The sequence below is a fragment of the Neodiprion virginianus genome, chromosome 7 (assembly GCF_021901495.1).
Source record: "Neodiprion virginianus isolate iyNeoVirg1 chromosome 7, iyNeoVirg1.1, whole genome shotgun sequence".
Taxonomy (NCBI): Eukaryota; Metazoa; Arthropoda; class Insecta; order Hymenoptera; family Diprionidae; genus Neodiprion; species Neodiprion virginianus.
The window spans coordinates 8,717,916-8,742,019 of record NC_060883.1 but is presented as its reverse complement, the minus strand read 5'-3'; the positions used below and the strand labels follow the sequence as shown (position 1 = coordinate 8,742,019).

General features: G+C 40.0%; 1 protein-coding gene and 1 long non-coding RNA gene across 2 annotated transcripts in view; both read left to right on the top strand.

The window, feature by feature from the left end:
• LOC124308425 (dynein axonemal heavy chain 2) overlaps window positions 1–24,104 on the top strand; it is a 618,723-nt gene that overhangs the window by 247,088 nt on the left and 347,531 nt on the right. The window lies entirely within an intron of this gene.
• Window positions 1,988–23,214, top strand: LOC124308427 (uncharacterized). Its single transcript, XR_006908983.1, has 3 exons — window positions 1,988–2,056; window positions 21,558–21,564; window positions 23,203–23,214. It is a non-coding gene; the product is annotated as an uncharacterized LOC124308427 (long non-coding RNA).

Here is a 24,104-nt window from a genome sequence, read left to right as displayed (position 1 = left end):
CAAACTATAACAAAATAATCACGTTGGGCGCCAGACGCGTTAGCGTCGATTTTCAAACAATAATGCAAATCAATAAAATTAACACAAAACCGTAAAAAAGAGATAAATAGAGAACCCGTTGTATGGCTGGCTAGGCACAGGTACGATCGCGTACATCCCGGTAGAGTGGCGGAATTTAAGGCAGCTAACAGTAATCCCAGAATTACAGAAAATAACAAAATAAAGAATAAACTCCAGGCAAAAGGAAAATGAACAGGTCAATCGATCATATATTGTCGAGAAGGTTACATGATTGAGACAGGCAATTAAGATGGTATCGACAGCGGTAGTAATAAAATAAATAATCGTTGTTCACGAAAATTTCGGTAGAATAGCAGTAAACGGTAGCTTTAAAACGAGAGACGGTAGTTAACAGAGTAAAATGAACGTAGGTCGGGAGATGCGATATAATGCAAGAATTGACTTAAAACTACACGTCACTGGGCGACGTGATCTTACGCAAGTTGCAAATGACGCTACGAAAATTATTATTCTGTCAATTGTAACGAGAGAACTTTACTGCGATCGGTAGAAAACAACGTAACGATAGTTTGGTAGATGAGACGACAAATTTACCATAAATTATAACCAGTATGAGAGATTGACATTCAGTAACAATTTACCAAGTCGGCAAACGATCGACTAGATAGCCTTCGGTAGAATTATTCAGAAACGGTAGATTCGATAATTTATAATTATTACGTACTTGAGGAATTAAATAATGAATTCCTAAACATGACTTTTGAGAGAATACAAAATACAAAATTATGAGAGAGTAAGAATTTCGGAGAGTTTACAAAATAAAGAAATACACTAAAATACACCGCAATACAAGAGAATAATTCACAGAACTTAATTTAACAAAATACAGAGAAATAAGTAACAGGCAAAAATAGAATAAAATTGCCAATAGCAATAAAGAAAAGTGCGGTAATATCTGGGGGTGATTCTACGCTCGCTTGTACTCCAAGGAACTCGATATGTGATACAATAGGTACAAAAATAAATGAAAATATAATAAGCAATAACAGAAATAAAATATAAAGCACACTACTATTACAAAAGAGTATGAAATGAAATATAAAGTCAATAGGGCTCAAAATACGATAGAAAGTGCAGAAGCAGGCTAATAGAGATTCACAAATAATCAGAAAAATCGTAAATACAAGAGAAATAATTATTCAGCAGTTACGAGGTCGCTCAGATACGAAAATAATAAATTACTGAAATCATGCAGTCACACGGCGGCTTACTGCAACTCTAGGCCGTGGACCATGATTCACACAAAACTGGCATCACACGATGCAACCAAGAAACAGTAAATATAATATTAATGACCGAAATCATGCAGCCACACGGCGGCTTACTGCAACTTTAAGCCGTGGACCATGATTCACACAAAGTTGATAAATACCATAAGAAAGAATAGAAATTATGAGCAACTTCGTAACGATACTATTCAAAGGCAGAAGCCTTACCTTGGCGGTTGACTTCAGGCACACAAACTGACTCTAATTTGAATTATACGTAATACTAGCAAAACTGAGAAGGAAGGGAAAAAGAATGAAAAGAGTTTATAGGATAAATTTTATGGTAGAATAAACGATAGAACGATAGCGGTAGAAGGAAAGGTATCGGTAGCTTAAATCGGGAGAATAATCGGAAGGATGCGGAAAACAAAGCTGTCTCTCAGCAGGTCAAGCGTAGAATAGGAGGTCGTAGTTCGGCTCGCCGATCTCGCGGTTGTCGTGAGGTGATTCTTCTTCTTTGATTGGTGGGTTGACCCCCACCGCAAATAGGCCATCCCCCTGTGGCGAATATTGGTTACTGCGTGGTCATACGTTTTCCAAAGTTACCGCTAGATGTGGCGTAATGTGTTGCTCGCGATTTCGTCGTTGACACCAACTCGTACGATTTTGTAGCTGCTTCGGTTTACGGTCCAGGCTGCCTATCATCGTGGACTTCTTTGGCAGAGGCATACATAGGGTGCCTCTCGGCCAAAGTTACCGGGTAGAGAGTGACGCCTCATTGTTCACCTCCACCGGCTTTTGTACAGGCAGTAGCTAGCTACCTGTACCTGAGGTCGTGCAGTCACACACAATTAGTCCCTGCCGATAGGAAGGCAGCGTCGATCCTCAGAATGATGGCTTTATCAACCTGGACGTAGTGGTTTGGGGTCGGTCCGGCACCAGGCCGGTAAGTCGGAGGATGGCAGGCTACGGTCTGCCCTCCACGCCATCCCTACGGCATCCGATAGAGCTGGCGGCTGGTTTCTCTTCGAGAAACGGCGCCCTCGGCCGCCGGGAGGATTTTTATCTCCCTGTTCACCGGCAGTCGAGGCGATACGGAAGGTTTGGGTGGATGCTACCCCAGGTGTATATAAAGGTGCACCAAGGTAGCCAGTGTAGTCTGATGAGACCGTCGGTAGGCGAAGTCGTGGAGAGCTGCAAGCGGTAGCTAGTGGTCCCTTGTTGGTCGGGATCGTTGTCGTCCAAGTACCTTATTAGCTTGCGCCGAAGCGCGAAATAAAGAATTTACAAAAAAGAATTGGTTAAAAGTAGTTATTGCCTATTTTATATCGAGTTCGGTTGGAGTACCCTGCTGAGGACGCGTAAACTAAAAATAATAGCGGTTGTGTGCCCTTGTGACGGGGAAGAGACAACGTAATTTCAATAGAGAGAGATATAACCTTTAATCGTCGTTTCTCTATTTGCAGTTGAGGTTATTGTTAATATTATTTCGATGTACATTATGTAACGTCATTATAATTTGTTAACTAATAAATAAGGGAGTTTCTACACTCTATTCGCAGAGAAACACTTTTGTTCATTCTTTATCAACTCCGAAAGATACAAGAGGAACTTCCATCGGTCTATTATATATATATATATATATACCGGGACAATCTCTTGAAACTATACATACAATGCACATGCGCGAGTTTTATCGGCTGCTCGGACAGGCTGGCCACTCCGAGTTTCAGCTGTCAAACTCTGTTTCTGGCGGCGATTTAGTTCATACGAATTTTTGAGGTTAGAATCTCAAACAGTTGAGGTAGTGACTCGGAAAGTTGATGGTAATGCTCTTTGAAAATTGGCTTTATTCGACTGAAATGAGAAATCTGTTTAAATGTTGGGTGCTTGGAAGAAACGCAGCAGGTAGGTGGGAACATTTTAATTGATCACTTTTATTATTTCGTACATTAGAAATAACAATGAAATTTTTTTCTATCAACAGGTGATACGGACAAAATAATTATATCTCTAATATTTACTGTTATCTGCCTATTCAATTTATCACACGTACAAAGATCATCGCCACTTTCAAGCAACTAAGCAACTTTCTCACTCTCTTGTGATTTCAGGTGGTAACATTGAATTTTATCACTTTTGAAAATGAGACATTGAACCGAGCGTTTAAGAAATTTAAATATCTCACTATCTGTAACAGAATGGTGAATCTTTTTTTCTCTCGAAACTAGTTCAACAAAATTTACAAACAGTCGATAGTCAATGTATTTTTTCGGATCAATAAGTTATTGCTACTACTATTAAAAATTTTCCAATGATTATCAGAGTTCATTTCATAAATTTTCAATGATGTTCGATTGCATAAATGAAAGGAACCTAATACTGAAATTGAAAATTCAAGTAATATTAGATTTATTAAAATGATTTCTGTATTTCATGTTAGTGCGGTTCGAAACAACGAAAATCTACTCGGAAGCGTAGAAACCAGGAACGTAGATCACATCCTATGACACAAGTTGAAAATCAACTTTCTCAAAATGCGCCTTAACGTCACAATTAGCTTTAAGGACAATCATATTTTAGAGTAATGTCAGAAAATTTTACGAGGATATTGACTTATCGGATTGAAGATTGTGTCCCTTATTCCATCAAAATAAATTAATATCTGATTTTTAACGAAGTTTATGAAGATTTTCTTCCAAATAATGTAATCCGATACAATATCTTGTTCATAATCCTCCGAACATCACCCTGTAACAAGGATATTTGGAAAGAGTCCCTTTGTTGCAGGAACCATTATAAAATTCTTGGTTTTCAATTCGTGCTACTGAATAACTTCTGCGTTTCAGGTTCCATTTCCAATCTCAAAATGAGATTTTTTTTGCTCCAGACAATGCTAACATGAAATGCAGAAATAATTGCGGTAAATGGAGATTCACAAGCTTTCAGTCTTAGCGTAGGACCCTATAAAGAGTGTAAAATTGAATTTGGTTTCAAGTTATCGTGCAACTAGCTAGCCTGATGACACCATCAACTAAGATTAAATTTAAAGACATTTTTAATTGTAGTTATTTAACAATTCTAGATTTAGATTGATTCAGTTTGCCTAGCAAAATTCAACCCTACAATCTAATTGAGGACTTGAAAAACTATTTATCTGAATTTAATGCCAAAGAGAGTAAAAGTAAGCTTTAAAATAAGATACCAAATTAAATGGTATCAAGTTTGAAAAACAATGCTGGTCAATAATAATGCTTGAATTGCAATGGTGCACAGAATGATTCCTCGGTAGAATGAATTGGCAGCAACGGTTAAGTAACAAACTTATCGCTATTGGCTCGATCAAAGTAAAATGATAGGACATTCAGCCATCATCATCTGTAGTATATCCCGCTCTTCAATTTTGCATCAACTGATGTTAAGAAGGTGGCGATGGCCTGATGAAATTCGCTCTGGCACCTGATGTCTGACGGAACAACCAGGTTCGATGGTTATGATGATTGCTCCGCTCGAGAAACCAGGATCCTTGCCACCTAAACGTTTTGACCATCAGGTAAGGCATACTTTTCCTCGTGTTAATCAAAGTTTAAGCTTTGAGCCTGCTAAAAAAAAAATAATTTTATCATTGAATCCATGTTAAAATATTGTAATAGTCAAAGATCACGTAATTAGAAATTTATCTACATGCTTCCATACCTGACAAATTTAGTCCCGCTTTGAAAATGAATTATGTCATACCTGAAAATATTAGAAGCTATTATTATCAGCAGGATCTTTTGGTATTTTTTGATATAACTTATTTCCAAAAAAATGCACAAAACATAAATCGTTAATGAGACGCATTTTTAATCTTATGTAACTAAAGAATCTGTTCACAATAAACTTTGTTTTTACTTACCCACCTCTGTTTGTCCAGACTCCCACTTGTTAATGACATTTCACATTGAATTTCAGATTTCTTCTTTCAATAAATAACACCCAATTTCTGTATCATTTGATATTTGCTTTTCCGTTAATTTCTTTATTGCGTCGGTTGAATATCTTCCGATATCGACCGCGGTATTGCTGAACGATACTGTTCTTCTTAAACAATTCACGTTACGTCAAAATAAACAGTAGCATAACCTCAATCCACAGCTTTACGCGCGAGAAATTTACAGCTTTAGTTTCATTTTGTGTACGTTGGCGCTCTGTTCAGCAGACGAAAACATCGCCGCAGGACGATTTCACAGACCAATGAGATTGAATTATTTGGCGCATGCGCATTGTATGTTTAGTTTCAAGAGATTGTCCGGGTATATATATTTTATCTCTCATCTATAAATATATATATATATGTATAGGAATATATATATACATATATATTGGAACGTTTGCGGCCTTTCTCAAGAGCTGCTCTGCTCGTGGAAAGTGCATCGGTTGTGAGTGTACTGCAGAAAGATATTAGTAATGATATTGTTCATTAAATTCGGGCTATCTCAACGAAGTAGGGACAAGAAAGATAGGTATTGCCTATTCAAAAAAAAGCCTATGCTACTTCGGTTTAAGCTTGACGTGCGAAGGGGTTACCTTCGCCGCCCATTCCGACAACTAGGATTGGGATGCAGCCGTTGCTTGTGCAATAACCTACTCCAAGATCTCGGGCGCTAATGCCGTTGCCGTGGTCTTTCCAACGATGCAGGGTTAGAATTCACCGTGCTCGCCGTTCCCGCTCTTTATTTTGTCGATACGCGCTACAGTCTAGGGTTGATTGCGGTGGCTTTCAATCGGGCTCAGGATCTACAATATCACGATTGGGTCATGGTTGTTACAACGATGCTAAGTGCGAGGCAGTGTCACCGTCGCTGAATCTCTAAACTATACGAAATTCTACTTATTGAATGAAGAAACAACCGTGGTTAAATTGGAACGCACCGAATGTACGATGAATATATATTTTACGAAATAATGATAATAAGTTGTGTTGAAAACAGAAATAGTACAAAAGAAAATAATACAAAATAACTTCGGTTCTAATAGAATCTATGTTTTAAATGTAGAGCTGTTCCCTCTTCCCCTTTCGAATCAGGTGGCGCTATGCTCGACACTGCTTCTATTACCTAGCTATCGAGGCAGGTCCGCTCTATGCTGGAACACTGCTTCTATGGTCTGTCTACTTATTACGAGTCAGGTCTGCTCTTTGCTGAAACACTGCTGCTCGGTGCTACTCAGCGTGGTCCTTATATACCTAGTTTATAATCTCTGTGTTGTTGCCTCGTCTTGTGTAGAGGTTGTCTCTTGTACTCTTGTACTCGGTTACCTGTACAAGTATATATATATATACCTGTACACAGTATATATATATATATATATGTATATATTGCAACGTACCGGTTACCTGACATACTTGTACAGGTAACCGAGTACACGCATGATAGATCAACATGATCAGGAGTGGTTCTTATAACTCAAAAATGGTTGCGGAAATGATAATTCCGGAGTCCCAATGACATGTGTTGATATAGAAACGATACTATAACATTATATTACCACCGATCACAAATAAATACATAAATAATTATAACACTTATAGTTACCCAAATCAACAACAATGTCGGTTTTGATGATCGCGAATACAGGCTTAATAAATTGACAATGAACAATTTACAATATACAATATATACTGCGGAGCATTTACCATAACACTAGTGGATGTCCCGAGCGCCTGTAACCCACTCCTTTCTCTCCCGAGGCGAGGGCTCCGCGGTGTTCACTATTAGCTCTCCTTTCCGTAACCCGTTCGGCGTGTTTATTGTTTCCGCGGATAAGTTTGGATGACCAGGCCACAAACTTACATATATATCCCTATATTATAAAGATATCTCGCCGCCACCGCCGCCGCCGCCGCCGCGTCAGGAATCCAGCGTATATGCCCTTAGATCTTGACAGATTTAGCCTCCAACCCACGTATATGCCCTCAGATCTTGACAGATTTAGCTTCGAACCCACATATATGCCCACAGATCTTGGCAGATTTAACCTCGAACCCCATATATACATATTTGCCCTAATACCTCTATAGTTTCCGTTCACCCTCCCTCCCGCCCTTTCCCACCCTAGCCATTCTATTCGCCGTATATCCTCCCCCTATTCAACCCTTCACCCTTTGATCTTCGACCTCGACTTTCGACCTTGATTTTCAATTTCCAATCTTCGATGTTCTACCTTTGACCTTCGACTTTCGACCTTTGATTTTCGATCTTTGACCTTTGATTTTCCAAACCCAAAGCCCCCCTGCGCATTTCGTGCGCCAACCTCCATTTTTGGGTTTGGATACGAGGGGTTAGGAAAGGCGGTAAGAGGTCAGATTTTTATGGGTATATGTAACGAAACCTGTGGTTGTGTCTGGCGTAAGTAATGCAACAATGCGAGAAAAACTCCGACAAGATGTCCTGCTGACTCTCGATCAGGCAATTGAGCGGTGCTCAATTATGGAAACTTCAAAAGGAAGCAGCGAAGCAATGACTAACGGCGACACAATAGCGGTGAATGCGATCCAGAAAAAAGGTCAACATAACGCAGCAGGTAAAGAACAGACGAGGAACTAAACAAAAACAAATGATAGAGACATTAAGAAAATAGCTTATGTACAAAATATGACAAAAGTCACCTGATAAACAAATGCCCAGCGTATGGGGTAAGTTATTACTATCGTAATGGTTTGAATCATTTTGAAGTAGTATGCTATAAAAAGAAAAAGAAAGTTCACAAGATAGATACTGAGAGAAATACGGTAGATATCGTCTTGACGGAAAAAGATGAAGGCGATTATGTATTTGTTGGGTTAATAAAAATAAATGAATTGAGTAAAACGGAATGGTTATTCCTCCTCACAATAAACAACAAGAAAGTAGAATTCAAAACAGACACAAGAGCTATGATAAACATAATGCTGTTCGAAAAATATAAGTAGATAGACCCAGAAATAAAGAAATTAGAAATAGCTAATGTAAAATTAAAATTGTATACCGATAATAGCCTGGACGCAATCGGAAGAAGCACATCAACGTTTCCTAAAAAAAAAAAAAAAAACGACCACCCAAAAATAGAATTTATATAGTAGATTTAAATATTCAAATGATATTAGAGTTACAGTCTTCGGAAGCTTTGAATTTAATTGAACAATTTGAACAAATAGAAATAGGCGGAATGGATTATAAAAAACTAGTAGATAAAAACAGGGAATTGTTTAAAGGTAAAGCATGCATAAATTAGCCATGCCATACAGAATTGATACAAAATGCAAAACCGGTAGTTGATGCAATCAGAAAAATAACATTATCTTTACTAACTCCGCTAAAAGAAAGGCTGAACGAACTCATAAATTTGAAAATAATCGAATGAATTGAAGGCAGCTCACGTTGGGTTCGTCCCCTAGTAATAGTTAAAAAACCGAACGGGAAATTAAAAATATGCTTGCAGCCAAAAGATTAAAATGAAGCAATTAATAGGGGTATTATTAAATACCTACTGCAGATCAAATTACAGGTCAAATGGCAGGTGCTGAGATATTGAGCACATTAGATGCCTCGAGTGGATTTTATCAAATGCTATTAGACGCAGAGAGTGCAGAAAAATGTACATTCGTAACACCCTTCGGTAAATTTGAATGACTAAGAATGACATATGGCATAAAATCGACACCAGACGTGTTTTAAGAACTTTTTAAAAACATATTCAATTTAGGAGTGGCAGTATACACAGATGAATCAATAGTCTGGGGAAAAGATCAAAAAGAACATGACAGAAGACTGAAAAACATATAAGGTCACATTCAATCCAATAGAATGCGAGTTTGGAAAAGATCAAATTAAATACACATGGGTCGTATGATCACAGAGAAGAGCGTAGCTCCAAATGAATCTAAAATAAAAACGAAATTAGAAATGCCTAAACCAACGTACAAGACGTGCAAAAGCTACTGGGAATGCTCACATAAGTTAGTAAGTTTTTAGAAAACACTTCACTGCTACGAAGTATTCTAAAAATAGACGTAGAGTTCAATTGAAACGCAAAGCAGGATAAAGGTTTTAATTTACTAACATGAAAATTAACCAGCAGCCCAGTGTCATAGTTTTGCGTTATTGAAAAAGAGTTGCTTGTATCTGTAGACGCGTCAATATCAGGCTTGGGAGCAGTTTTACCACAGAATAAAATACTTAGCGCATATGCGTCTAGAACATTGACAACAATACAAATGAGTTATGCACAAATAAAAAGGCAGCTTTGTGACTCGCAACCCTCCTCGACCTGATGCCACATGCAAGAGCTGAGCACAGCCGAATGAACGTGGCGGCCTGGCGCAGGCGGCGTAGATATCCTCGGGCCAATTCACAGTCAATCGTATGCAAAACGCGCAAAGTTTATAGATGGCGCTAACGGCCGCACACCCACTCTGCGCCGCCCATTCAGCGGACCAGCCTCTTTCTATGGTCTGTGCTCATCGTTAAGACCCTGCCCGCTGGCCGGAGTCGGACACACACGCCAGCGGATGCTTCAACTTTCACTCGCTATTCAGCAATACAAATCGACCTTTTTAGGATTTGTTTTCTTCTTCTCCTCCATTATGCTCCTGCCTCCTTCCTCTTCCTCAACATCTTTCTCTCTCTCCCTTTCTCTCCTCATCCATCATCTAGTGTTCCACATTAGCCATCACGTCACCACCCACACCACCGGGGCTAGAAGCCCCGAATTTCCTCAACCTCACGTGGCAGTGAAAGGAGGCCCTGTGCTAGGCAAAAGAATATGCCGGCACCATAACTTGGATGCACCGCCTGCGGTTCATAGATCTCCCGCCTCCCTAGCCGACTTCGTCGGACTATGAAATTATCCGATTCGTCATCCGCTTTCACCCCGCTATCAGCAGCGCGGGTAATCGAGCCAGGCACATTCGAGGGGGAAAAAGAGAACTTTCAGTCGAGCAACCCTGCAACCAGTAGAATCACCACCGGTCCAATACCCCAGGACATATACAACGGGTAGCAACGATCTCCATCACACCCATCAGATCCCCGTCCAGAGAGCCCGCTACCGACTTCCGTCTGGACCCAACCTCCCCGCCTCCGTCTCCCCCTCCTGCCCCTCCAGCACCACCCCGTAGGATGATACTCATTCAAATATCAAAAAACACCACCACCTTCGGGAACTTCTTATCCCCCCCTTTCTTTTCTTGTCTCCAACGGTATAGTAAGTGTGATAGCAGCTCTCAGCAGTATGTTTTGGTTGAGAACGATTTAATGAATACATTCATGGTAGACAAGTAGTAGTAGAAACAGATGATCCATCATTCATTTTAATTTACAAAAGACCATTACAGGAATTCCCGGCACGTTTACAACGTATGTTGTTGCAGATACAGAAATATGCGATAGAATTGAAATAAAAACTAGGGAAAGATTTAATAATAGTAGATGCTTTATCGAGAGCGTATTTAAAAGACAAACCTACCGATAGTCTGGATAAAGAGTTGGACTTACATGTTTGCTTGGTACAGTCTAAAATTGAAGTGGTGGTAGAGAAATTGGCAGAGTTTAAACAAAATACCGGAGCAGATCTAGACTTGAAAGATTAAAAACAGGTAATCATGGATAGCTGGCCAAGAAATATTAGGAAATTAAAAGAGAATTTGAAAACTTACAGTCAATATAGAGAAGAGCTAGCCGTTAGTGGCGACCTAATATTTACAAATTAATATCTGGCAGTACCAAAGAAAATGAGAGACGAAATGATTAGTAGAGTTCACTTGAGTGATCTGGGAATAAGTAAATGTTTACAATTAGCAAACGAACCTTTATCTTGGCCAGGGATGACAACTCAGATTAAAAAAAAACTACAACAATGTCAAATATGTCATAAATATTCAAACTCCCAAGTGATTGAGGCACTTATACCACATGAGATATCAAATATACCTTGAAATAGGGTGGGGTGCGACATATTTGAACTTATAATTAGAGGAAAAAGATATTTGTAGATGATTGATAGTTGTTTTAAGTTTGTCAAAATTAAAAAATTAACGAATGATATGACCAGCAAGATTGTAATTAGAAAGTTGAAATCTATATTTGCAACACATGAAATACCACAAACCATTATAAGTGACGTGAGCACACAGTTTACATCATAGTATTCAAACGTTTTAATCACAATGGAAGTTCACACACGTTGGAACTTCGCCTCACTATGCACAATCCAATGGGATGGTTGAACGACATATACGGATAGCAAAATTAATATTTAAAAAAGTAGTGAAAGATATTGAAGACATAAACTTAGAGTTACTACTTTATAGAAATACACCAGTTTTTAATAATGTTTCTACAACTGAAATTCTAATGTCAAGATCGAACATACCCTACACTGCAAGAATGTAAAAACCAAAAATAGTAGTAGGATGTAATAAGAAAGAAATATTAGGAAAACAAAGGAAACAACAGATATATTATAATAAAACAGGCATAAAAAACGTATTATCATTTTTGCGTATAAGCTGAAAACATTCTATTTTTCCCACCATCACCTCACCCTCATGACAAGTAGCCATCTTGCGGCGGACATTGGATACAAAGCGGAGTGGATCGATAGAACATCAATTGATCGATACTGGGTGGCTAAATGTGACAAATCTGTGGCAATACTTCTGCCAGTAACACCGACTGTCGGTAAGGCTAGAGGTAACACCATTTGCTCTGGATGTTGGGCACACAATAGACCTAATCGGTAAAGCAGCGACTGGTGGCACCATCTATGTTAATGCTCTTAACGCTAACACTTCCGTCGGTAAAATGTCTGGCATCTCATGGCAAAAAATTCAAAAATAGTTTCTTAGCTGAGAACACAAAAAACTCATTATCAAACTACCTATCGGTAAAATCGAGTGAAAATACAGGTGGAGCCCTCTATGATAACACTTCTGTCAGTAACATTATTGTAGGTAAGACTTACCGTCGTGGGGGGTAACATACCGACTGTCAGTCAGGCAGGAATCGGGGTGACTCTGCCGGTACGCCGCCATTCTGTCCCAGAACTCTTATATCCTATCTATTCCATTAGTTGATTATATTATAAAAAAATTCATTTTCTGTTTAACTGAAACACTGAAAGTAAAAGTTCCACTCATTTATCGGGTTAAAGATATTGTACCTAACTATAATTTGAAAATTGTTATTATAAAGATACATTGTTTTTATAAAGCGGGTGTTTCTATTGAACATCTTAAGACGGCTGCAGCCGCATGATGATGGTCACTAATCCATCTCTTCCCTTGCCCCGCACAGGCCTACCGTAGACCTCTAACGTAGACATACTCTAACGGGTATGGCGGAAACTGGCAGTAAAAAAAAAAAAGAAGATACTGCAGACACCTACTATTGGTTTGATTAAACGACTGTGTCATTATTATTCTTACTGACCTCATGAAGACTGCTAAGGTACATGTTCAAAGCACCTAATTTTTAATAAAAATACTATTTGAAATTTTAATAAGAAGATACTCGAAGTTAAATTCAGTTGGTTTCGTAAGCAAAATATATACGTAATGAATCGTTCATTCAAACACGACTGAATGAAGAATAAATTTTGATAGTTGTCATTATAAGTAGTATTGTATTGTATTGTTAAGTGTGGGTGACCGAACGCTCAATTAATGCTGGACCATTGTGCTCGGATCCGTTTCAGCACCCTAAAGTGTAGGAAACGACATGAGGTGAGCCAGCTCAGCGAACTGAAGCAGCCTGCCCACCTCTATTTCCTCTATTTTTTCCGCACTGGTATAGATGGCTCGAATGGCTTACTTGCGGGCGCCTTCGAGTCCATGATACTGTGCGATCAGGTGGAAGGGAGTCTTATGCTTCTCTCCACATCTCATGCACTAGAGCTCCGTTCTGAGCCCCAGGTGCATGAAGTACCTGCAATGTGTACCAGTGTCCGATGATGAGACCCATTAGAGTTCTCAGCTTGGTCCTGTCTAATTTCTGTGACGGCTCTAAAAATGTGCCTCTTGAGTGACCCATGCCCGATGCTCTTTTCCAGAGTTCCGCGAACCGCGCCTCCTTCCGTTTCCTGGATAGGCAGTTTACGCGCTATGGAGGTATGCCAGTAACGCAGCCTTCATTTCTTTCTAGCGTAAGAGGCCTTCCGAGGCAAGATTATGTGCCAGCTCATTGTCTTCGACGCCGCTGTGTCCTAGCAGTTTCATGCCAGCATCGACCTTATGATGTATGCATTCAAACATCTTGATGCAGCCCGGCTGTCGCTACAAATTTACAGTTGCATGCAAAAGTGTCCAGCCAAAGATGATCTTATGATTAAGTATGGAATGTGGAAAAAATGGAAACATAAATATACCATCGTAAAATTCTTTTATTATGCATTCAAATTATTTATAAGACGAGACTCGATCGATCTATAATATAAGACGAGCATAAGGCAGCATTTCTTCTGATATAATATCAAAAATATGCCCTGTGGAGTGTGGCCTTGCGCATTGTCAGCCACCACACGAGTGAGGCATATGTGAATTGAGGTAGCATGATGGCTGTAAATATCCATCTAACCACTCTGGGTTGTAGTCCCCAGTTTTGGCCAACCATTCTCTTGTAGACCCAGTAAGTGACCGTGGCCTATAGTGCCTGGTGGTGGATATGGTGGTAGCCATCTAGTCAGCGGGCCTGACGAGAAAACCCTGCATAGCTTGGCTACCAATGATACCAGAACCTCCTTCAGGCCTCCGTTTTTGAGCTCTTGATCAGTTTATTGTACTTCTTTTGGGCAGCCTCGTAGGCTGCCCATTCCGGAGCCTTGTTTGTCTTAAGGGCCGTGTTCAGGAGTTCTCGGGAACTGGACGTGCGTTCGTCCAGCTCCCCACTTTATCAGGGAACCTTCGGCTTCGTGGGACACACTGCTTCGAAGGCTCAAGTGATGCGGGATCATAAGTGTGTTACCTTGCTCTAAACTATGCTTGTACTGTTCAGACAGCCACAGGGTCGCTGGAACCTCTATTCTAGTTCCTTCTTGTAGGAGGGCCAGTCTGTGGCCCTACGGTTTTGGTACATCTCTGACGGTTCTACCTCAGCAACTGCTGCAAGGAACGTAATGCGCCTGTGGTCTCACAGTGTATCTTCGTTCTGTATCCGCCAGTTGATGATTAGGTTTAAAATCCTGGAGGTGCAGAATGTCAAGTCGATCACTTTTTGCCTATGCGAGGTGACGAGGGTTGGTTTTGAGCCTTTATTCAATATGCCGAGCTCGACTGTTAATAAGTGACCTACTGAACTCTATACTAACTGGAACGCGCATCCAGATATCTGAAGCATAGTAGGCTGTGGGACCAGTTGGCTGTTGCCATTTCAACTTGGACTTTCGCTTGACCAATGAGATGCGCCGTTGCCAGGCGCCAATTTTAAACCTACGGTAGTCATCAATTGACTTAGTATGGATTTGCACAATAATTCACATAGGAGGAGTAATGTTTAACAAACCTCGACGTGAAAGAAATATAAATTTATTTATTTATTTGTGTACAGAAAATTTTCGAAGTACAGTTAAACTCTTACAATTCAAAAAAATACTTGAAACTCAATTGCATCACACAAAATATATATTACACAACTGCAAAATATTTTTTTTTAGAAAATCGTACTTTGAGTTATGAACGAGATGTGAAAAATAGTTATGTCGAGAAATTTATAGGAAGACGAAAAAGAAAATATTATTTTGAAATGTTTAAAAATATAGCCAGCCGCAGAAGTTTTTTTCGTTCGCCCAAACCAGTGATTGCGCGCGTAAAATTTTTGCCCTCGTAAAATAACTTCCTCCGGATGTAGCACAATGCAACTGTCTTAATTAAGTTAAAGACACGATTTTCGTCTGCTGATGTATCAAATAAATGCTTCTCCAAGTCTTGGAAGAGATTATTCTCCGACAAATCAGTGAATACCATATTGTGAACAGAATGATTGAAACCCGGAGTTGTGGGCGGAACCTCGCATGGTACCCTTCTACAAATCGCTTCTGTCGTAATACAAATTGTTATCATGTCAGGAGAAAGAAAAATTAAACCACCATTAGTTTTTTGGAGCATAAACCGGAGCCACAGCACCACACAACAAGTTAAGCACATTAGACGCTTAAGAGGCACACCTAGTGTGGCAGCCTAAAAAAAGGCGATTTTTGGGAATTAAAAAAAAAAAAATAATTCATCAATTATTTTAAAATTTCAAGGGTATATTTATACATATTTTAAGAATACACAGTAAAATTTTTGAAGAAAAAAATCTAATGTTTTCGAGTTACACGCGATCTCTGACGGCGCTGAAAAAAAAGGTCCTCCACTGCTGCAGTGATTCCAGCCTTTTCCGTGGATAAAACCTGTTTTGTCGGAAATTGACCACCAGGATTAATTCCTGCACTTCCCTTTCATCTTGAAATTAATACTTATAACAGTTATTGATATGGGCAAGGTTAGGTATTTTAAATAAATCCACTCGGTTTGGGGGTCAATCAAGGATGGTTTATTACCCCAGAGGAGGAAAACCTCAGCAGGAACTGAGTAAAAACCTCCTCGAAATCGTGTACAATGTATGTGAATGAATGTTAGATTTATGACTGGATGTGTGCACTGGATGTATCTAGAGAGAGAATTGTGACGCTTCGAGTGAAGACACAATAGGGGTGAGCTCAACCGCCTTACAAGATGCTAGCGTGGAAGCTAGTTACACGATAATTATCAAGGCGATAATCAATTCCCCAGTGGGAATACAAGAGAGAGATGGAACGGCCGAGAGGCGCTATTTTAATGGCCGAGAGGCGCTATTTGAATGGCCGAGAGGCGCTATGTCATGGAGTGACGACGAGTGTCGACCCTCTTATGCCGCAGTGGCGTTGTCTCAGTTATGTATCAACACAACCATCGTGACAAATACTACTTAGCGTCAGTTCAAATCAGAGATTCGAATTATAGGCTCATCAAATTGGAGAGGAGCCTGAGTGCTGTCTGGCTCACGCGTATCAAGCAACTGGTTGTGCCAGCACGTGTTGACCCGGCGTTTCTCCGACTTACCGTACTGCGCATGTCAGGTAGCCGTTGTCTTCGAGTTCTGCACAGATTTGAAGGTGTGTGTCACACGTAATCACATAAGCGTATCCCAATACAAGTAACTCTGCCGTGTAGGCACGATACAAAACCTGAAAAAAAAAATTCTTGTTAAACTAGAAGATATTGTCCGTACAATGACGTACCAGTTTTTTGATCTGATCAAAAATCGATTTTTGACAGGCCAAAAACGACCAAAATTTTGGATAAGATACAACTTTTTTTTAAAAAACGCTGCCATTTTGTCAATTTTTGATTTTTTTTCGACCGTAGGACATTGTACGGACAATATCTTCTAGTTTAACAAGAATTTTTTTTTTCAGGTTTCATCCACGGAGAAGGCCTGAATCACTGCAGCAGCGGAGGACCTTTTTTTCAGTGCCGTCGGAGATCGCGTGTAACTCATAAAATATTAAATTTTTTGGAGTTTACTCCTTAAGAAACGATTTGAGTTATAGGGCCCGGTACGGAAATTATATTAGAAGTCAAATCAAGTGTAACACGAAAACTTGAGGCGTTATAGAAAGAGACAAACATACATATTGAACGTGTAAAATAATGAGATGGAATACATTACACAACGTATCCTATACTCGGGGTCTCCTCTTTGTGCGGTGCTTCATAGTCTCACTGTATAGTTCACTACCTCTGGTCTGAGAGTTGAATGTGTGAGTATGTTTGTACGTGTGTGTTGTGTGCCTGCATATGAATTTATAAGACGTGACGTTATCACGTCAAAATATTTGAAAATATGGAAGAAATTGATTTAGATGATAATGAAGAAGAATTCGAAAAACACATGGATGCGGTTAATTGGTAAGCTTATCGTTTACATTTATGAATAATATACATTTCAAATACGCACAACTAGATCTTTTATTAAGTGTTTTTATTATTTTTGATTATTTGATTTAATATATTTTATATTTATATATTATTTTCATTACTTATATTAACCCTTAGCGGCACACATTTGTCCTTACTTACTTTCGACTTGAATTTTGTACTCGAGGGCTTTTGGGGTGGCTGATTACGAATCTGCACTCAAAATTTGAAGATCAAGATGTCGGATTCAATATGGCGGACCAAACGTGCAAAAACTCGTTTGACGAGAGCGAAAGTTGGTACCCGGAGGTTTTCAGGGTCGCTGATTACGAATCCGCACTCAAAAGTTGAAAATTCAAGACGGCGGATCCAATATGGCGGACCAAAACGCAAAAAGTCGTTTGACAAGAGCGAAAGTTGGTACTCGAAAGTTTTCGGAGTCGCTAATTACGAACCCGCACTCAAAAGTGAAATTTAAGATGGCGGATCCAATATGGCGAACCGAAAATGTAAAAAGTCGTTTGACGGGAACGAAATTTGGTACTCAGGGTTTTTTGCGGTCACTTATTACGAATATGCACTCAAAATTTGGAAATTTTTGAAGTAATATAAATAATCCAAAAAATTACAGACATATGTTTGTTTCTCTTTTCATTTTGACAGATGCGTTCATTTACCCTCTTTTTCTATTCGATATATATCGATCATAATTATCGTTCGTAAGGAGTAAAGTCCAGTCGTGCGTCGGAGCTGACACACACACTTTTTTTTTCTTCAAAAATTTTTCTGTGTATTCTAAAAATATGTATAAATATACCCTTAAAATTTTTAAATAATTGATACAGTAGTTTTTCTTCCAAATTCCCAAAAATCGCCTTTTTTTAGGCTGTCACACCAAGTGTGCCCCTTAAAATCGATCTTCATAACGTAACTCGTAATCAAAGCCACTGCGTTCTCAGCAAATTCAAAAAAAAACAAAATAATTAGGTGGCATCTTAGAATTAATGTCTTCAAGTTTGGCTTAAAGTGCTTCTTCACGGTCTCTGCTGGAAGTTAGTGTATCGAATTAGTTACAATTTTTCTGTGTTTCATTTGTCGGATTTTCTTTTATGCTGTATACCCTGTCCAAAGCAGTACTCAAGGTATCAAATTGCGCAATCGTATTCTGGTACCTAATAACAGAGTTGCGGGTTACGAACAGAAGTGTCGTCATGTCCATTTGATCGACGTTACCATTCGATGCTTTTATTCGGTGCCCAACCAGAAGACGCTTGTATGCCCAACTGAAATCGCGTGGTGCTGGATTAACACACCAGCCGCCCTTCGCACAAATTGCATTAAAAAGCTCCAAGTGATCATGAGAAAACTTATAATCCAGAAGATATTCAAAATGGGTATCTGAATTAATTACAAGCCAATCAAAAATGGCCCTGATATTTTTGGTAAATAGTATAACTCCAATAAAACCTGTTTTCTAGCTGATTTGACGCAACTTTTTCATTTCCTAACGGAGTAACGCTATGTAAGCTGATGTTTCGTGTAAAGATGGCCTTCAAGTACTTTCATTATTTGTTGACAACGGAGCTTTCAATCCGTGACCTCTTGGATTTTCAGAATTCAAATCAAACCATCTATCAATAATCCTAATGAAATTCCTTGTTGCATCACTACCCTTGAAGCCATGTATCCCAGAATCAAGGCAGAAGTCTATAGCATCGCCTACACTTGTGCTTAGTGTTTGAGCAGCAGGATTAACCTTCATTGGTGACTTCTTTCACTGTAAATGTGATTTTCTCAATTTATTGCCGGCATGCAATCACTCGGAATCTTGAATCTCATGCAACTTTTCAATAAAACGTCAGTCAATACAGCAACCATCAGTGTCGTACAACGCCTTTGAATCACTCCATGCATTTCAAACCAGCTTCAAAACATGGCAAGGATCTAATAAATAATATACAGGAATTGTTGCATGTCAGGGATGTGGAAAGCTGGATTGCATATCGAGAGTTGATAAGCAAGCGCCAAGTATACGTGCCATGGCGAAATGCGCCGATGGCCCATCAAAAGTGACCAAAGGTACTCCAATCCCAGTACTGCGTAACCGTTGTAAGCATTGCATAACTAGGTCCGCAATTTCATGTGCATTTAAACCATCGTGAAAAAATATCCCAACGGTACTTTCCAAGATCTATCTAACGCTACAATCATAATTACCAAAACCTGACTAGCAGCAGTGTTTTTACTTTCTATTTGACCATCACCATCGCCTGATTCTCAAAATCCACGATATTTAGTGCCATCCCATTCAACTTGCTTTTTCAAATGCATGTTATAAAATATCATGGCGCAGCATAATTTTCTGTTCCTTGTAGAATATTCTATAGCTTTGACCTCTAGTGCATTAAAAGAATCCTGTGTTAAATCTGGTTTACCTTGTACCTCATGATACCAACCTCTCATAGTCGATCGGTGCGGCAGTCTTATACCAAATTGTTCTCGGACAAAGTTATTCACTCTAGGAGAATGAAAATGAAGAGTCACAGCAAATGCATGTAAAGTAGCAGAATACTGGTTTCCGACTTTCTTGTTACCTGCTGGATATATCATTGAAAAGCGTTTAAAGAATACCAATGGAACGCTACCAAAGACTTGTTCGATATGTGTTGCTACTTCTTGTCTGAGATCAACCTTCTGAACTAGCGTTTTCATCATTTGTTCAATTTCAGCGACCTTCAACTGATTGTCAGTCAGTTTAATTTCTTTGTCCGTTGGCTGGGATCTTTTTATGGTCATTGTTCTTTGCGACTTTGACGTCTGAAGTTTCTTCTTCAAAGTACGTGGCGTAGATTCATAATGGTGATCTAATAACACTACTTTTCGCAAGGAAGTTTAAGATGCTTGGCTAATAGATGTTGATCGTGAAAGCATCTTATTACTGTGAAGTGTTAAGCCAAACTCTTTTTCTGCATCACAGTGAGATATAGCTTTGATTGCTGCATCTTCCGGAGAATCTTAAACTGTTTGACTCGGTCTTCTTTCCCTGTTCAGTGTTGTTACTAGATCCGGAAGAGCATAATTTCTTTTCTGAGCTGTTTATTTTCATGTCTAAGAATTGAACATCCATCACAAGTTTCTGATACCTTCTATGAATTCAAATGGGAAATATACTAAAATATGTATACAGAAATTCAATTACCGTAGTAATTCATTCAGAACATTCATGTATTCTCCACTGTGTATATGTTCAAAATTTGCAAAAGTCTCATTTGTCGTAATAGTTCGTAAGATTGGAGTCTGTACTAAGAAATTGATCCTTGATAATTTCCTTTTTATTATGATTCAGAACATGAGCATGATTGTTTACACTGAGGCTATCCTTGGTTATCTTTTGTGTTGGTGTAGTACACATGCAGTCAGGTTCTTCTGTGGGTTTCTCGGCTTTTTGTGCTAGTATCAAATATTTTTGGCGAGGACTGGTTACTCGTGTTGTGTGAAGCGGCCTCTGACATTGGTTTTGGTGTAATTCTGCATACTGTTCTTGTTACGATATTAGTGGTACATTCTTTAGATCTAGCCCGCCGTGTTGCAATTGGATCACATTATTATAGTACAATAAACAAAGCATCCAAAAATCATGAGACTGTAGGTTTCACATTAAGTAAAAAAAAAACGTATACGTTAGATAGCTCTCCAAAAAAATTACCGAACAGGCTGAATTTTTCAGCATTGCACGCGCGTCTTCTATCTGAATATAATCAATTTAGTTGAAATGCTTTGAGCAGATAACACAACTCTTCTTCGGACCAAAGGTTTTCTTTTCACAACTATATTCACTTGAAAATGTTAAAATCGCCTCAAGCCTTTGCCTTTGCTCGATCAAGCTCTTTATTTGTAAATCTGCAAAACATTAAAAATAACCTGAGCAAAAACAAATTATTCTGAATAAATAGAATAAGAGACTTCTGACACTAGCTATTCTAACCTACAAATCTTTCACTTCTGTAATATGCCTTTATACATTTAAAAATTGTAATAAACAATTACTTACTTATGAAATGAGATTCCCCTTTCACTTCTCTGCCCACATTCGGGTACACAACACCCATTTTTCAATTTTAACAGTCATCTTAAGAATCACTTAAATCACTTGTATTCACTTATACAACGCTGACTGCAGCTGACTGCGATCAAATAGGCCAATTCTAAATGGTCCTCCGAAAGTCCAAGTTAACATGGCGGCCTTCAATTTGTCCCACACGATTTGCCGTATGCGCGTTCCAGTTAGTATAGAAGTCAGTGAGGTAACCCAGCAAAGCTGTTGTCTTCTTGAGGTATCGGAGCTGGACCAGACGATGTAGAGCGAATTCGCATCGCAGCCAATCTCCAGGTGAAGTCCCCTGTCGGTACAGTACCTGATTAGATCTCCAAGTTCCTCCAGGGGTGTTGTTCTACGGATTCGTAGGGGAGGTTAGCCGAAAACACACCCAAATCGATAAACCCACCGTTAGCCCATCTCGGTTTGATCGATGCTGTTGCCAGGTCTGCTGCAGAGCCAACACCAGATGTATCTCTTCGTCCACTTTCAGCACTTCGATCTTGGCGTCTGTCTTTGTCAGCGAGTTTGTGAGTTGGGTCCTAGGTTCCCTGATCAGTGTCACGGTTTAACGCGAGCCGGACACCGTTGGCCGATTGCTATTCTACATCCTGGCCTTGGGTTCGCGTGCGTGGGGTCTTCCCTGGCCGTTCTTGCATTCGCCACCTGAAGTCACGCTCCGTTGGTGCTTATGATGGAATCAGTCCGACACCACCGCCTTTGGTTCGCAGCAGTTGGATACCGGCGCTGCTGCGGGGACTTTCTTTTTCGTGGGTTCGCTGCAATAATGGAAACCAGCCTGATGTTCTCGGTTCCGTTCACCCTTCTTCTTGTTACTTTTTCTGTGCCGCTGTAGTTGTGGCGCGGTGTTGACAACTCCATTTACATTTAAATCCTCGCATATGCTTATCGCATACCTTATCTCTCCGCCTCCCCCCCCTCTCCCTCTCCCTCTTCCTCTCCCTCTCCCTCTCCCTCACCCTCTCCCTCTCCCTCTCCCTCTCCCTCACCCTCTCCCTCTCCCTCTCCCTCTCCCTCTCCCTCTCCCTCTCCCTCTCCCTCTCCCTCTCCCTCTCCCTCTCCCTCTCCCTCTCCCTCTCCCTCTCCCTCTCCCTCTCCCTCTCCCTCTCCCTCTCCCTCTCCCTCTCCCTCTCCCTCTCCCTCTCCCTCTCCCTCTCCCTCTCCCTCTCCCTCTCCCTCTCCCTCTCCCTCTCCCTCTCCCTCTCCCTCTCCCTCTCCCTCACCCTCTCCCTCTCCCTCTCCCTCTCCCTCTCCCTCTCTCTTGGATTGGTGAGTACCTGTCAGTTTAACTTTCTGTCGCTCTCCTGTTCTGCCCATTTTCTGCTCTTCCCTGCCCGTTTTTCGGGCTCTGCTTCCAGGTTTTTTTCCTCCCCCGTCGCTCACGCCAAATTTGAGCTAAAAATCGTCGTTGCTCTCTCTTTTGAGCTACGGGATGAGGCAATAAACCGAAGACTGGTATCCTATAACCTACAATTATTTACTGGAACGACTTGGCAGTTAACGGACGGACGATTTGCTGTATACAACACCTACGCTACCTTCCCTCTTCCCATTGAACGACCGCTAGGGAATTTCTCTCTCAAATAATACTCTGAAGCTGGAATTAATCTTAAGTACCTGTTTACGTCAATGCTTGGTTCCCGTGTGCTTCAGCGTGTGCGTGTCTACTGTGAGTTCGATTTATGCGGTGTGTTAGTATCAACACGACCTTTTACCGTGTCTCTGTTACATTTCTCTCAGCTGGTATTGTTGTTGCTTCTCATTACACCAAATCGGTTGCATGTCTGACACTTGCTTTAAGTGCAAACGGCTTGTAGCCGGTGAAAAACTCAGGTGTGTAGACTGCTCAAAAAGTTTTCATCCAGGGTCTTATAGATACTATACGAGTAGTAGAAACTCTAGTCCCTGTTGTTATAAAAATCTTGGTAACAAGCCATCGAGTAGTACTCAAAATATCATAGAGCAGTTGAATTGTATTGTTGATACACCAGTCATGTCTCAATCGGGCAAAACTCTAGACTCGATAGCAGCCCTTCTAAATAAAAATGTTGAAACACTTAATGCTTTCATTAACTGTCAGAATACATTTAATTCTAATATGGCATCTAAACTTAATACCATTGAAAATATTGTCAAAACAGTGAGTGATCAAGGTGAAAGAATAGCACAATTAGAGGCCAGCAACGTGTTACTAACTAGGAAAATTGATTCTTTACGAGATTCATTAGCCAATACACCTGTCAACTCCTCAGCCCAGATCACCATTGCTGGTATACCATTTACAGTGACTGATAATCCATTAGAAGTCGTTACTAAAGTTCTGACTGTGCTTGGTGTCCCTGAACTCGCTTCTGACATACTCGACATTCGTCTAATCACCCGCAGAGCTCCTTCGAGCCAAAATCCTGAGCGGGTTAACACTAGTGAGGCATCAAAATCATTTATTGTCTTCTTTAAATCCTCACAGATCAGTAGCCATATTATAAGGAAAAAGCGTTCGCACGGCGTATTAGCGGTTAGTGATGTTTTTGCATGTGATAAGCGTGGCAATATTTTTGTCAACGAGTTTCTTCACCCAAACACTTATAATTTGTTGCGCAAAACTAAAAAGATCGCGTCTGACAGAAATTGGAAATATGTATGGTCTAGGGAGGGTCAGATCTATGCACGTAAGCAAGATGGATCTCAGCCTATTCGCATCACCTCTGAGGCTGATCTAGACAAATTAGGTTGACTAAATCGT